Raw genomic sequence first — 14,324 nt, 5'->3', positions numbered from 1 at the left:
TAGGATTACTTTAGGTACAGAGGGACATATATAAATCCCTCCTTTCTAGAGCCACAGAGACCCACTAATGGAAAATGGAACTTTATTAATGGGAAGGAGAAGAAATTATTTGCACATGGCATGGGCTAAGGAAGTTGGTTCAGTCCTCTCTCTGACTGTTCCCTACTCATAATTGTACAAGTTGTAAGGGGAGAATTTCTTTCTTAATATACCCCTGTATATTTGAATAACATGTATCCCAGCTGCTGGGTCTGGATTTGTCCCATGGTACTTTAATAAAGGTGGGAAAAGAAGCCAGATTCTATTCTACCTATTAGTTGCCTGTATGGATTTACGTGCTTCAGTGCAATTCCATTCCATCTTACTTAATTTCCAGAAAAAACATTAAGGTAAAAAAAATGGGTGGGTCATCCCTCCTCTTCACTGACTTGTGTGATTTAGTCTTAAGGCTAAGATAAAAAAGTAGACGCATTGTGTGTTTATACACATACCTTCTAGTTCTCGGACGCGCCAGAGATCTGCCGCTTCAGAGCACTCCATTAATCAATTGAGTCTGCTCCACATGGGAGCTGATGTACACCCCGCTGCACTGCTTACATTTGTACAACTGGTGAAACGCATGCCAGTGCGGAGAAAATGGCAACGGTGTGCTTTTGAGTTAAAGCAGCTCTGAGATGTTTTAGTTCAAAAGCACACCGGTGCCATTTTCTTCACGTTGATGCACATTTCACTGCTTATACAACTGCAAGCGTTGCAGCGCTGGGCGCTTTTCAAAGTGCCAAGTGGTGCAGTGTTGGCACACGTAAAAATGCCCATTAATGGTTTCTCAGGGACTAAGAATGGAATAGGATCTGGCGTGAAGTGTTTAAATTAAACTACATACATTGTCAGTCAAAATTTAGAAGTGATGTCTACAATTTGCATTTCAGACACTTTTCTCAGAAAGAACATGTGAGCTATTAAAAATTGTATACATTCTGTGTAAGAAAGGAGCATGACTTTTGCAGAAAACAAACAAAATAATAGAAGTGACAATATCATATGTAAAGATCTTATAAGCAATCATATACATAACCTTGTTCTATTGCTTACAAGTAACCTATTTTTAAAATATATTACATAGAAGATTTATAAAACACTTTGCAAAAGACACAGTTAATCTGTTATGGACCTGATTCAACATGGTACTTAACCACATGCCTAATTTTAGGCACTAAAGTAATATCAGTGGGTACATCTACATGTACAATTACTGTAGCGCCTCCTGTGCAGTTTGTGCCAGAATTAATGGCACCCAGACACAACATCTACATGTGTGCCTGGGACCGCAGCAGTTTGAGCCAGGGCGGAGGAGCCCTGGACTGGCAGGTGACATGGGGAATCAGCTCTGGACTCCAGGTGGTGGCATAGGGCAGCAGAGGGACGCACTGGGGCATGAGACTGCCCAAAGAGCAGAGCTGTGTGGCTAGGCAACAGGCAAGGATCTGGCCCCCTGCTGCCTGGGCTGCCTGGACACAATTTACGCCTGGGTCAGAATTTATACATGCATTTAGGTGCAGTTATTTTCACTGCTGTAAGATAGTACAGCACTATCTTATGGCAGAAAAAATTAGTTCACTGCAATATAATAGCATCACATGTGTAGACTGTTATGCTTTACACTGCAGCAAATTAGTCTACTGAGCAGTTAAGTGCACATGTAAATGCACCCAGTGACTCTCAAAGTAATAATAAAGTAAGAGGCAAGGACGTTTTGGGTGACTGGACCAACTGCAGAGTTGTGAAAGATTTTAGACAAGTTCTCAGGCACAAGGTACCATTCTTCAGGTCTAGAAAAGAAGCAGATACAGCTTGATCGAACTGACAGAACAAAAGCCTGCGCTAAAATCTATATGTAAATAAAACAGTCTGCAGAGAGCAGTTTTGCTTTATCCGGCCCACAGGGGCACCTACTGGCCTATGGTATCTGGGGTATGACTAACAGAGGGACAGGGCCTGCCAGAGAATGCTTTGGGGCCCTGTTAGACATGGCTGTTGGCAGCAGGGGAGTGAGTGGGAGTTGTGATGACATATCCCCACTCCTTACACTCACTTGGGACCAACACCACTTGGCCCACTATCCCTCTTCTGCTACCCCTGTGGCAAGTGTCCACTTTGCCCAGTTGCTTGCCCTGCCACCACTGCTGACCACTTGCCCCACCACTGCAGCCACTGGCTCCACTGCCTCCAGGCCAGGAGAAGTCCCACAATTGGGATCCAGCCTGGAGCATGGAGTGAGTTTGATGCACCTAATAAAAAGAAAAGTGACATTATTAAGACTAGCTAAAAAAACCACAGTAGAAAAGATAACATGTAAGTATTCCTGATAATGTTCCTTTGCTCTCTTTACAGCCCTGCTCCAGTCCTTTAAGCAAATCTTTATATAGCGAGTTGTAGATCTCTAAAGTTTTATAATAAGATTTTTTTCCTGTAACCCCTGAAACAAAAGAAGCAAATATGAAGTTTTGAAGCAGTTTGAAGATTGTCTGGGGTGACCTCAAAGCTCCCTAAACTGAATGAAAATGCCTTAATACCACATAACACTAATACACAAATTCATGCATTTAAATTTATAAAGTAATTGTGTCACATAGTAGTATTTCCATTATGTCCTTTCAATTATTAGAACAATTTAAAATAACCAATATATTATAATTAGAAGGTAGATTATACTTAGTGGGGTATGGATGGTTCTACCTAAGCCTCACAAGTGCTAAGTACAGACAGTCAAAAAGCCCAAGGCTGAATCAATTCAGTTTTCACAGGTTAGTCTAAGCTATGTAGATTGAACTGTTAAGCAACCAAACAGATATTCACTTTTGATTCCAGAAATGAAGACACCTGGCTGCAGTGGCCTAGGCCAGTAGCCGGGGTGGGGGGAGGGGAGGGAAGGGGGCACCCTAGAGCTCCCCTGCTCAGCTGGAGCAGACAGTTTGGGCATGGCTAGCCTGACCACTCTCTGAGGGGGGTTTGCAGGGGAGATGCAAAGCAACCTGGGATGCTGGGGGGCTGTGAATTAACTTGAAACTGAAGGGGCTCTGGAACAAGTTAAATAAACCAATTTAACTTAAATCAGTTAAGTCTGATACTACATCCATCCAGAATCAGTTTTTGCTATTTTAAAAGAGGTTTATGTGCACTGAACTTCTGTTGTTTTATAGATTTGAACCAGTTCCCAATCATTTATACTGGTTTATGAGTTCTGTCCCTGGCCTAGGGGTATAGACAAACAAAACAATTACACTGAGTTAAGATGGGGGAGACTCAGGGAGTATCCATTGTTCCACTGGCTTTAGCTTTAGTGGAAGCTAAGCTGTACCAATTTAGCCCTGCTTCATTCAGGAATGAACTTCCACTGTTTAGGTTTCATTTACTATGGGGTAAGAGCCTAAAGACAGGCAATTACAACTGTCCACTTCAACACACTGCAATTTGTTCACTTGCCTATACTGTGCACTCAGGTGAAATGTCCTGTCTTTGCAATTATGATTTATGGTCTAATATGAGTACTGTAGCTCATAATAGCAGATTAGAATTGTACTATTATCTTGGGACATTTGAAATATATATATTAATACTTGTGACCACAATATTTTCCACAAAAGTCTTAACAGAGTAACCTCTCCTCCCCCTCCCCCAGCAAATGGCAAGTCTTCCACAGACTTTGGTGGAATAGGATCAATCTTTAATAGTTTGCTTTTTTCCCCTCAACTCGTGAAATTTTTGCACTGTTTAAAAGAACATTAGTGAACAATGTATATATAATCAAAGAACATTCAAAATATAACAGAGCTAATAAGAAAAATTCCAAGGTATAACTGACCATCATTACCTAGTCATAGAAACATAGGAAATTAGAGTTGGACTTTAGGAGATTATCTAGTCCAACCCCCTGCTCAAAGCAGGACCATCTCCAACTATATCATCCCAGCCAAGGCTTTTTCTACTTGGGTTTTAAAAACCTCTAAGGATGGAGATTCCACAACCACTCTGGATAGCCTGTTCCAGTGTTTTACTACCCCCCTAGTGAGAAAGTTTTACCTAATATGTAATTTAAACTTCCCTGGCTGCAACTTGAGACCATTACTCCCTGTTCTGTTATCTGCCACCACCACCACTGAGAACAGTCTAGCTCCACCCTCTTTGGGACAACCCTTCAGGTAGTTGAAGGTTGTTATTAAATCCCCCGTCTTTTCTTTTCCAGATTACATAAGCCTAGTTCCCTCAGCCTCTCCTCAGAAGTCATGTTCCTCAGTCTAACCATTACATTGCCTTCTACTGAACTCTCTCCAAAATGTTCACATCTTTCCTATGGTGGGAGACCCAAAACTGGACAGAGTATTCCAGACGTGGCCTCATTAGGGCCAAATATAAGGGAATAATCACTTCCCTCAATCTGCTGGCAACATTCCTACAAACATAGCCCAGTGTGCTGTTAGCCATCTTTGCAACAAGGGCAGTACACTGTTGGCTCATATTCAGCTTATACAGCTTCACTGTAACCCCCAGGTCCTTTTCTGCAGAGCTGCTGCTTAGTCATAAGGGAGGATTTGCATAATGTACCCTGTTGTGCTTAGGTAATTGAGGTCAGCCTCACTAATAAACTTCTTTCTATTTAATAACTTCCTTAATGATTTTTTTGTATATTCTGGTTAGTTAATTAGGAAATATATGGCTTTAATGAACATATGTTAATAATTGGAAATGTAAAGGTATGTTAATTAATTTTTTTAAATAATCATATTAAATTCAATAGATTTATCAAAGTTAAATTTGTGTTAATTTTCTCATATTCAGTAATAATATAATATGGTATATAATATTATAATTTTATAGAGAAACATAAGACATTAAATATAACACTAAATTTAAATCTATGTTAATTTATGCTAACACGAGATAACTGTGGGCTAGAAAATTCACTCGTCAGTATTAAGTTGCATATCATTACATATAGACACAGGCATATATATAGCACCCGTTTAGTACTTGGAAATAGGCTGTGATTGAAAACCCTAGATCAAATTATGTTCTCTATTATACCAAAGAATCAACAGGCAAGGGGAAAAAAGGAAGTGCTGTTGCCAAGGTAAGACAGCACCAAAAAACTCCGTATGACCAGATGCTGAGACATCAGGTGAAAAAAAAATACTGTAGGAAAATGGTGACCTTGATGATTGGCACAGGGATGTGTTATTCTATTGACAGGTACTCAATGTAAAAGAGCAGATGACAAATTTAGGCTGAATAATAACTTGGCATTGCTCATTTTTAATAAATAAACTTACTGTGTTGGCATCAGGAGATTTAATAGGCAGCTGTTCTCCAAGGTACTGATACTTTGTTTTTTTGCAGTTCAGGAAGCACTATAAGACTCTTCCCTACTGATTACCTTGAGCCATCAGACTGTTTATGACAACAAGAGGATAAATAGCTTCTTTTGGAAAATATGGTGAAAAGGCAATTTTGATTGAAGAAAACATTAAGTTGCTAATGTTATGTGATCCTTCAAAGTTTACGGAATTGAAAAGCAATTGAAAAAATTGCAAGGTCATGTTATTTATTAAGTATTGCAGATTTTTCTATAAAAAAACATTTAAACATATTAAGCTAAATCACTCCCCCATATTCCACTACAAAGAAAATACACAAAGCTGCATTTGTAAAAGTTCAGAAAGAAATTTTGTTAGGAAGTAGGTAGGCCGGGCTTAGATCATGACAAAGTATTTTCAAGTTGGATTTAACAAGGTTCTTTGCTTCACATATTTGTGTGTGCTCAAGAACTCTCTCTCTCTCAACATGATTTATCTATTAGGGTTTAACAAATCTTCTTACAGTGAACGAGTGGTCCTTTGATTACAACAAACATTACTGCCATGGAAGTATACATCACAGTACAAATTCAGCACAGCTGAAACTTCTCCTTAGTTAGACCAGTATAAATCAGGAGTAAATCCCACATTCTAGTCCCAACTACATAAATTCACATTCAGGTATAATTAGCGAGCTATATTTAAAAGCAAATGATAAGACTGCATGAGTTACATAAGGCAACTAAGAAAAAGTACTTAGTTGTGTTAGTCTGAAGTTAGGTAGAAGGCAAGGCAAGATGGCATTTTATAGACTAACTTGTTCAGAGGCATGAGCTTTCATAAGCTACAGACTACTTTGTTGGATGCTCTGTAAGTTCATTCATAGCATCGACAAAGTAGGCCATGACCTATGAAAACTCATGCCTCTGAACAAGATAGTCTACAGACATATAAATCTGAGAAAAAATAAAATGCATATTTTACTTCCAGCTTGCCGTCCAAACCAATTTGCTTTCAGTGGGTACATCCATACATGCAATGAATAAGAAGAAATAAATTCTGGCACAGTTTGAACTGGTGCAGAGCAGCCCTGGCCTGGCAGCAGGATGGAGGGGTCAGACTTGGGCTCCAAGGTAGTGGTGTCAGGCAGCAGAGAGACTGACTGGGGCACAAAGGTGCTAAAGTGTGGAGCTAGGTGGCAGGCAGCACCCACACTTCAGCACCTTCGTGAGCCAGCCAGCCCCTGTCCCCATCTACATGTGCATTTCAGTGCAAATAAGTACTCCATTGTACGACAGTACTGTCCCTGACAGTGCTATTTTCTGGTACAGTTAATTAATTTTCTGCACCCTAATACCAGCATGTGTGTAGATGGTGACACTTTACTGTGGAGCTAATTCGTCGATTCTGCAATAAAGTCCATATGTAGATGCACCAAGGGGCTGTTATATAGGCCTCAGTGATATCTGGTATCCTAAATGAATGTAATACTCTATGTGAATATTAGAAACAATCAGTGTTGATGAAGACAGTGTTAGCAAAGATATGGAGATGGGAACAAGAATAGGAAAGGGTCCTAAGGCCTACTGAAGACATTGGGAGAAAAAGTAGATGTACTGTCCATATGCTTAAAGTCTGCATTATTGGGAATTGTATCGTTAAGTGGTGGTTTATCTTTCCAACACTTTTGAATCTTATGTTCTACAAACACAGTTGGAAGTGTGTCACTGCATAAAGTCAGGTATCCAGGTTGTAGCCATATTGGTCTAGAGGAAAAGGCAAACAGGACTCGTAGTAGAGATTATATCTTTTATTAGGACAACAATATTTTTGTCAAAAAAAAAAATCTTTAATTGCAAGCTTTCGGGCACAAACACCCTTCATCAGGCATTGGAGAAAAGAATGTAAAAGTTCTCCTGGGAAGAAATGAAAGTTTGTATTTCATAGACTACCTGTCACATGGAAGATACAGAATTTTAGCTGACTTTTTAAAGATGAAATCTTCATATTTTCCCAAGCAGGAAGCAACTGTGACCACCTGAAACTTGAGATCCTGCTCCTGCCTTTGTTTCCAGGTCATTTGCATCATCACAGATCCTCACAGGAGGTGCGAGGCTCCATAACAGCTACAAACCAAGTGCCCAGAGTAATTTTCCATCTATTGACTCCTCTGTGAAATCCTCTGAAATATGAACTTTCATTTCTACCCAGGAGAACTTTTACTGTCTTTTCTCCCATGCCTGATGAAGGGTGTTTGTGCCTGAAAGCTTGCAATTAATTTTTTTTTTTTTGCAAAAATCTTGTTGGCCTAATAAAAGATATCATCTCTACTATAAGTCCTGATTCTCTCACTGCATAAAGACCAGTTTCAAGTGCCTCAAGTCCCAAATGATTATTAAACTCTATTTAGTACTAGGAGTAAAAAGTGGAGGTGGATCCATGGAGCAGGTGGGGGCTGGAGGGTGCCCTGGTTCACTTGTAGACCACTTTGATTCCTGCTCCACCCAAAGTTTCTAGCCAACTACCTGGCAGTAGCAGTAGCATTTCTAGTCAAGCAGTGCTGAGGGAATCTTGGCTAATTATAATCTACCTGAACCCTTCTAAACTCTTCATTCTACAGGTGTTAATGACCCTGTCTTCTTTTTAATCATCTTGCTGTTCCACCAATTAAACTATCCTTTGTCCTGCAATTCTGCTATTACCTGCTCCTGGTAATGAAGCTCCTATTTCACAGCCCTGCATATTATTTTTTAACTCATTTTGACACAGTTATTTGTTTTTGCTTCAATCTTAAAGCTGAATAATACAGCCCTAGGTTCCTAGCAATGCAGCAAAGCTTCTAGTTTATTTTTATCTGGAGAAAAAATGTGTTGTTTCATATATGAAGACGCACCTTGCCATCTTTTCAAAATCCGAGATCCGTCCATGGTAAGAAGATATTAAGAAAATACTCAGATGAATAATGGATGAGCTAAATGTTCCTTAAGGAGACGATACTCGGGGCCCAAGGGGTGATAATCCCAACAAGAAGTAAGGGGGGCAAGAGTGCCCAAAAGCCTCCCTGGCTCACCAAGGAAGTCTGGGAATGCCTAGTTGCCAAAAAGGCAGCATACACCCGGTGGAAGGGTGGGGGCTATCTCCAAAGAAGAGTATACCTCCACTGCTCGGGCCTGTAGGGGGGCTGTTAGGAAAGCTAAGGCGGACATAGAGCTAGGACTACCGTCCAAGATCAAAGATAATAAAAAGTCCTTTTTCAAATATATAGGGAGGATGAAGAAGGCACCAGGAAATGTGGGGCCCCTGCAAGATGCACTGGGCAATCTGGTGGTTGCACCAGAGGAGAAGGCAGACAAAAGACAGATTCCCTTCCCTAAGTGAGGTGTCTTGAGGCATTCCCCTCAAGACAGACTCGAGAGGAATGCTTCCAGGCCTAAGGTTGAGGAGGACCAGGCTAGAGTGCTTCTGGAGGGGCTGGACGTGTTCAAATCAGCAGGTCCAGATGCTCTCCACCCCAGGGTGTTGAGGGAGCTAGCAAGGGTTATTGAATGGCCCTTGGCACAGCTTTATGAGTGCTCATGGTGCTCGGGCCAGGTGCCAGATGATTGGAAGATAGCCATTGTGGTCCCCATCTTTATGAAAGGGAGGAGGGAGGACCCGGGCAACTATAGGCCTGTTAGTCTTACCTCAATCCTGGGGAAACTCTTTGAGAAGATCATCAAGGAGCACATCTGTGATGGGCCGGCATCGGGGATGATGCTCAGGGGCAACCAGCACGGTTTCATTAGGGGCAGGTCATGTCAGACCAACCTGATTGCCTTTTAAGATCAGGTCACAAAAGCATTGGATGCAGGTGTCACCATGGATGTAGTCTTTCTGGACTTCAGCAAGGCCTTTGACACTGTCTCCCACCCCATCCTCATTAAAAAACTAGGCGACTGTGGCATCGATGCCTACACGGTCAGATGGATTGCTAATTGGTTGAAGGGTTGTACTCAGAGGGTGGTGGTGGACGGGTCATATTCGACTTGGGGGGGAAGTGGGCACTGGAGTCCTCCAGGACTCGGTCCTTGGGCCCACGCTGTTCAATTTCTTTATCAGCGATTTGGACGATGGGGTAAAAAGCAACCTGTTCCCAAATGTTGGTATCATCAGCAAATTTGGTGAGGTGGGTACGCTAGTAGGGAGGGAAAGACTGCAGAAAGACCTGGATAGGTTGCAGGGATGGGCTAACAAAAACAGGATGCGTTTCAATACGGACAAGTGCAGGGTGCTGCACTTGAGCAGTAGTAACCGACAACACACTTATAAGATGGGAAACTCCCTTTTTGAGAGCACAGAGGCAGAAAGGGATCTTGGAGTCATCATTGACTCCAAGATGAACATGGGCCGACAATGTGAGGTCACTGTCGGCAGGGCTAACCAGACCCTATCGTGCATCTACAGGTGCATCTCAAGTAGGACCAAGGAGGTGATCCTCTCCCTTTACGCGACACTGGTCAGGCCACAGCTGGAGTACTGTGTCCAGTTCTGGGCACCCCACTTCAAGAGGGATGTGGACAACATTGAGAGGGTCCAGAGGAGGGCCACCACATGATCCGGGGACAGCAGGGCAGACCCTACAATGAGAGACTACAGGACTTGAACCTGTTCAGTCTTCACAAGAGAAGGCTGAGGGGGGACCTTGTGACCATCTGTAAACTCACTAGGGGAGACCAGAAGGGTTTGGGGGAGACCTTGTTTCCCCTAGCACCCCCCGGGATAACAAGGAATAACGGCCACAAGTTGTTGGAGAGTAAGTGGTGCTGGCTCCTACCCTGGGGGTCTTTAAGAAGCGGCTCGATGCCTACCTGCCTGGGGTCACTTGAGCCCAGTTTCTCTCCTGCCCAGGCAGGGGGTCGGACTTGAAGATCTACAAGGTCCCTTCCGACCTTACTTCTATGATTCTATGTTTGATGCGAGCTTTTCCAGTATAACTGGAAGATACTTAAAACAGGGCTCCATCCAATATCTGCAATGGGATCCATAGTGAAAGAATGATAATCTCAAGCTTGCTTTGTTTCTGGCAATAACAAGTTCTGATAGACACAATGTATTTAATAGTTTTTTTTAAAAAATGCAGGAAGAAGAGGCCAACTGAAAGTATGACAGAAGTGTGTGGAGTACTGAACCCCATATGAAAATAAAAACATCTCTCTAATATGTTTCAACTGAGAGCAGGGAAGGAAAATGAAACTGTAAGTGTTGTGACTAATTAAAGGCTGAAAAAAATAGTCCTCCAGCTTTGATTTCGGTGGGAGGGAGGAGGGAAGAAGAGGGAAGGAAGAGGATGTAGAATCCCTGATAAAAGACAAGTATTTGCCAGAAACAACAATCTCAAGGAGACAAAATAAACAGACCCAAAAATAATCCTTTACAAGGTAATTAGTTTGTCAAGCCTTGGAAGTAATCTAGCTCATAATGATGAGGATCAGGGACGAGACAGCCAGCCTCAGCATTACCCGACTGCTGGAGCTGGGGAAAGGTGGGACTGCCAAATACCTGTGTCTCCACCTGTTTGGACCCAGAGCTATATAGAAAGCTGATTCCTTCTGCTGTGTGCCTCTCCTGTAGCTGGGCTAGAAGAATACCTTCAAGTTCATGTTTACCCATTTGTCAACAATTATTACAATACGCATCTGCAAAACTGAAAATTTCCCTTTTGAATCTGTGGAAATGGATCCTTTCTTGAAATACTTTCCCATGAGTAAAAAGGGGGATTTTGACATTTAATCCCAATTTGAGATGGAATATTTTGAAAAAAATATGACATTATTCATGGAAAGAGGTTTCTGTTTTCTTGTCAACTCTGCTCAGCTGTCGCTGGAAGAAAAGACCTTTATTATTTCTTTTTTTAACTATTCATACCCAGCCGTATAGAAGAAAGCTGCAGTAGCAATATATAGTTACTTCATTTTCATCTCTATGTTCGCTCAGACAAAAGCAAACATACTAGTATTTCAAAAATGGAATTTCTGGCTTTACATCTACATATTGGAAAAGCTTTTATCAGTTTGTCAAAGGCTGTTTTAAAAAACAGCATTTGCATGTGAACCCAAGGACCTCCAACTTCCAAAATATCCCCCAAGGACATTAAATTACATGAGTCATTATCCCGGTTTATTAAAACAAAAGAGCAATGCCAGGCTTGTAGAAATATAAAAAAATGTATTGGAAGACAGCATTGCAGTAGAGCAGGTATGCAAGCATAATAGTTCCATAATCTAACCTCTTTGCACTCACTGTCATAGCAAATGGAGTATTAGTGGCTACTATGACTGCAGTTATGCACTTTTATTCTATTATAGGCAAGGATAAAAAAAAAAAAAAAAAAAAAATCAGCTTACTGTGGCACACATTCTACATCAAGGTACATTTGGAACAGAAAAGATGTCAAGATGCTAATTGTTGTGAGCTCCAGGTCAGGGCAACAAAGGATCAGGTTTTGTTAAGGGCCCAGCTGAGGATAAAACAGTAGGGAGAGGGAAAATTTAGGGTCCATCCCTAATTTTTTTCATCTAATTTGGAAAAAAAAAAAAAAAAAAAAAATGGTTTATGCCTGCTTCTGTGCCACCCCTTCAGCCAAATTTCCCACTAGCATGAGCTACATAGGAAAAGAGGATGGCCAGAGTACCAATACACTGTATTAGTTTGAAAACATAGGCAATGGCTTGGCTTGGCTTACCCATGACAGGGCTACATGAGGGAAAGAATCAGGGAGCCATGATTGGGGCTGTTTTAGACCTTGGTGTAGGAGAGAATCTGTTAACTCCTTGATGAGCTATAAGGTTTCTTTCCGTCAGAAAGCAAATTAAGAAAGGATCTTAGTGAGAAAATGCTGGAGCCGTGTAAATACTTGCAAATCACAACTGAAAAAGGGTGTGTGCGTGACACCAACTACAGTAGCGGTTCTCAACCATTTTAGACTCAAGGCACCCCTCTATAACTTTGCTAAATTTTATGGCACCCTGGTTAAGAACTGCTGTTCTAAACTCTCAGCTTACCTACTTAATTTCCAGGCTGCCTCTCCGCCATCATGTGTGGGGCCGGATGTGTGCAGCTGCTGCAGGAGCAGGAATTCTTGCCTGCTGTTTCGTTGTCTGCCTCCACAGACTCCTCCAGGAAGCAGACACACGACATCATGTTCCACCTAGCCACATTACCCTTGAAGGGGTCTCACAGCACCCCTGCTAGCTGCAGCGACCTAGTTGAGAACCACTAAATTTGCCCCATACCAAAAATCCAGAAAGATAAAGTGATCTGCTACTTACAATAGCATAACACAAGCCAAGATTTAATAAAACAAATGAGGCCACATTTTGCCTTAATCTGAAGATTTTTTTTTTGTTTTATGGCCACTAGGGTACAATAAAGGGACACAGAAATTATATTGCTGCCACTTGCGATTACCTTGCTCTTGATTTTATTACTTGTGTTGCTATGCAGCCCAATAGCACCAATCAGGGTTGGAACATTAGTGGACTAGGGCTAAGTACAGACAGTCAAAAAGCCCAAGGTGGAATGGATTCAAACTTTGCAGGTTTCTGTAAGCCGGATAGACTGAATCGATAATGAGCTGAACTGATGTTAAGTTTTCAATTGGGAAAGGCAGGCAGAGGCCTGTATTGACCCAGGCTGCCCCCCTGGGGGGAAGGGGAAGAGCCCCCTTTCTGGTGAAGGCCCCCCAAGCCAGGCATCTGGCCACAGGCCAGTCTGGAATCTGGGATTTGGTGGCAGCTTACAAATATATCAGGGGAGAGCATCAAGGGCTAGGCAAACAACTTTTCACCGAATTGCCCCAGGGGAAAACCAGGAGCAACGGTCATAAACACCTAGAAGGGTTCAGACTGGATACAAGGAATAACTTCTTATGGTTCATGTGACCAGACTCTGGAATAGACTCCCAGTGGAAGTGGTGCAAGCACCTACCCTGGAGATCTTCAAAAGGATATTAGACACACAACTTATTGGGGTTATTTGACCCCAGCAGTCTTTCCTGCTCTGAGCAGGGGGGCTGGACCCAATGATCTCACAAGGTCCCTTCCAGCCCTAAACTTCTATGAATCTCTAAATGGATTCCTTGAGGATCTGTTCCAAGATTTTTCCAGGTACTGAGGTGAGGCTGATGGGTCTGTAGTTCCCTGGATCCTCCTTCTTTCCTTTCTTAAATATGGGCACTATGTTTGCCTTTTTCCAATCACCCAGGACCTCTCCTGATCCCCATGAGTTGTCAAAGATGATGGCCAATGGCTCTGCAATCACATCAGCACCCTTGGGGGCATCCCCCCCAGCCATATGGACTAGTACACATCCAGCTTTTCTAAGTAGTACCTAACCTATTCTTTCAGCACTGAGAACTGCTCACTTCCTCCCCAAACTGTGCTGCCCAGTGCAGTAGTCTGAGAGCTGACCTTGCCTGTGAAGACTGAAGCAAAAAAAGGCATTGAGCACTTCTGTCTTTTCTGCATCCCCTATTACAAGGTTGCCTCCCCCATTCAATAAGGGACCCACACTTTCCCTGATCCTCTGCTTGTTAACAACATACTTGTAGAAACTCTTCTTGTTACCCTTCACATCCTTTGCTAGCTGCAACTCCAGTTGTGCTTTGGCTTTCCTGGCGTCATTCCTGCATGCCCGATCAATGCTCTTACAGTCTTCCCTAGTTATTTGACCAAGTTTCCACTTCTTATAGGCTTCCTTTTTGTGATTTTGTTTACTGAAGTTTCCTGCTAAGCCAAGCTGCCATACTTGCTTGTCTTCCTGCACATTGGGATGGTTTGTTCCTGCACTCTCAGTAATGCTTCTTTGAAGTACAGCCAGCTCTCCTGGACTCCTCTCCCCCTCAGACTGGCTTCCCAGGGGATCCTGCCCATGGGGTCCCCAAGTGAGTCAAAGTCTGCTTCTCTGAAGTCCAGGGTCCTTACTCTGCCGCTCTTC

Source organism: Alligator sinensis, unplaced genomic scaffold (assembly GCF_000455745.1).
Source record: "Alligator sinensis unplaced genomic scaffold, ASM45574v1 scaffold528_1, whole genome shotgun sequence".
Lineage (NCBI taxonomy): Eukaryota > Metazoa > Chordata > Crocodylia > Alligatoridae > Alligator > Alligator sinensis.
The sequence above is the reverse complement of the archived record's forward strand: the minus strand, read 5'-3'. Positions refer to the sequence as shown.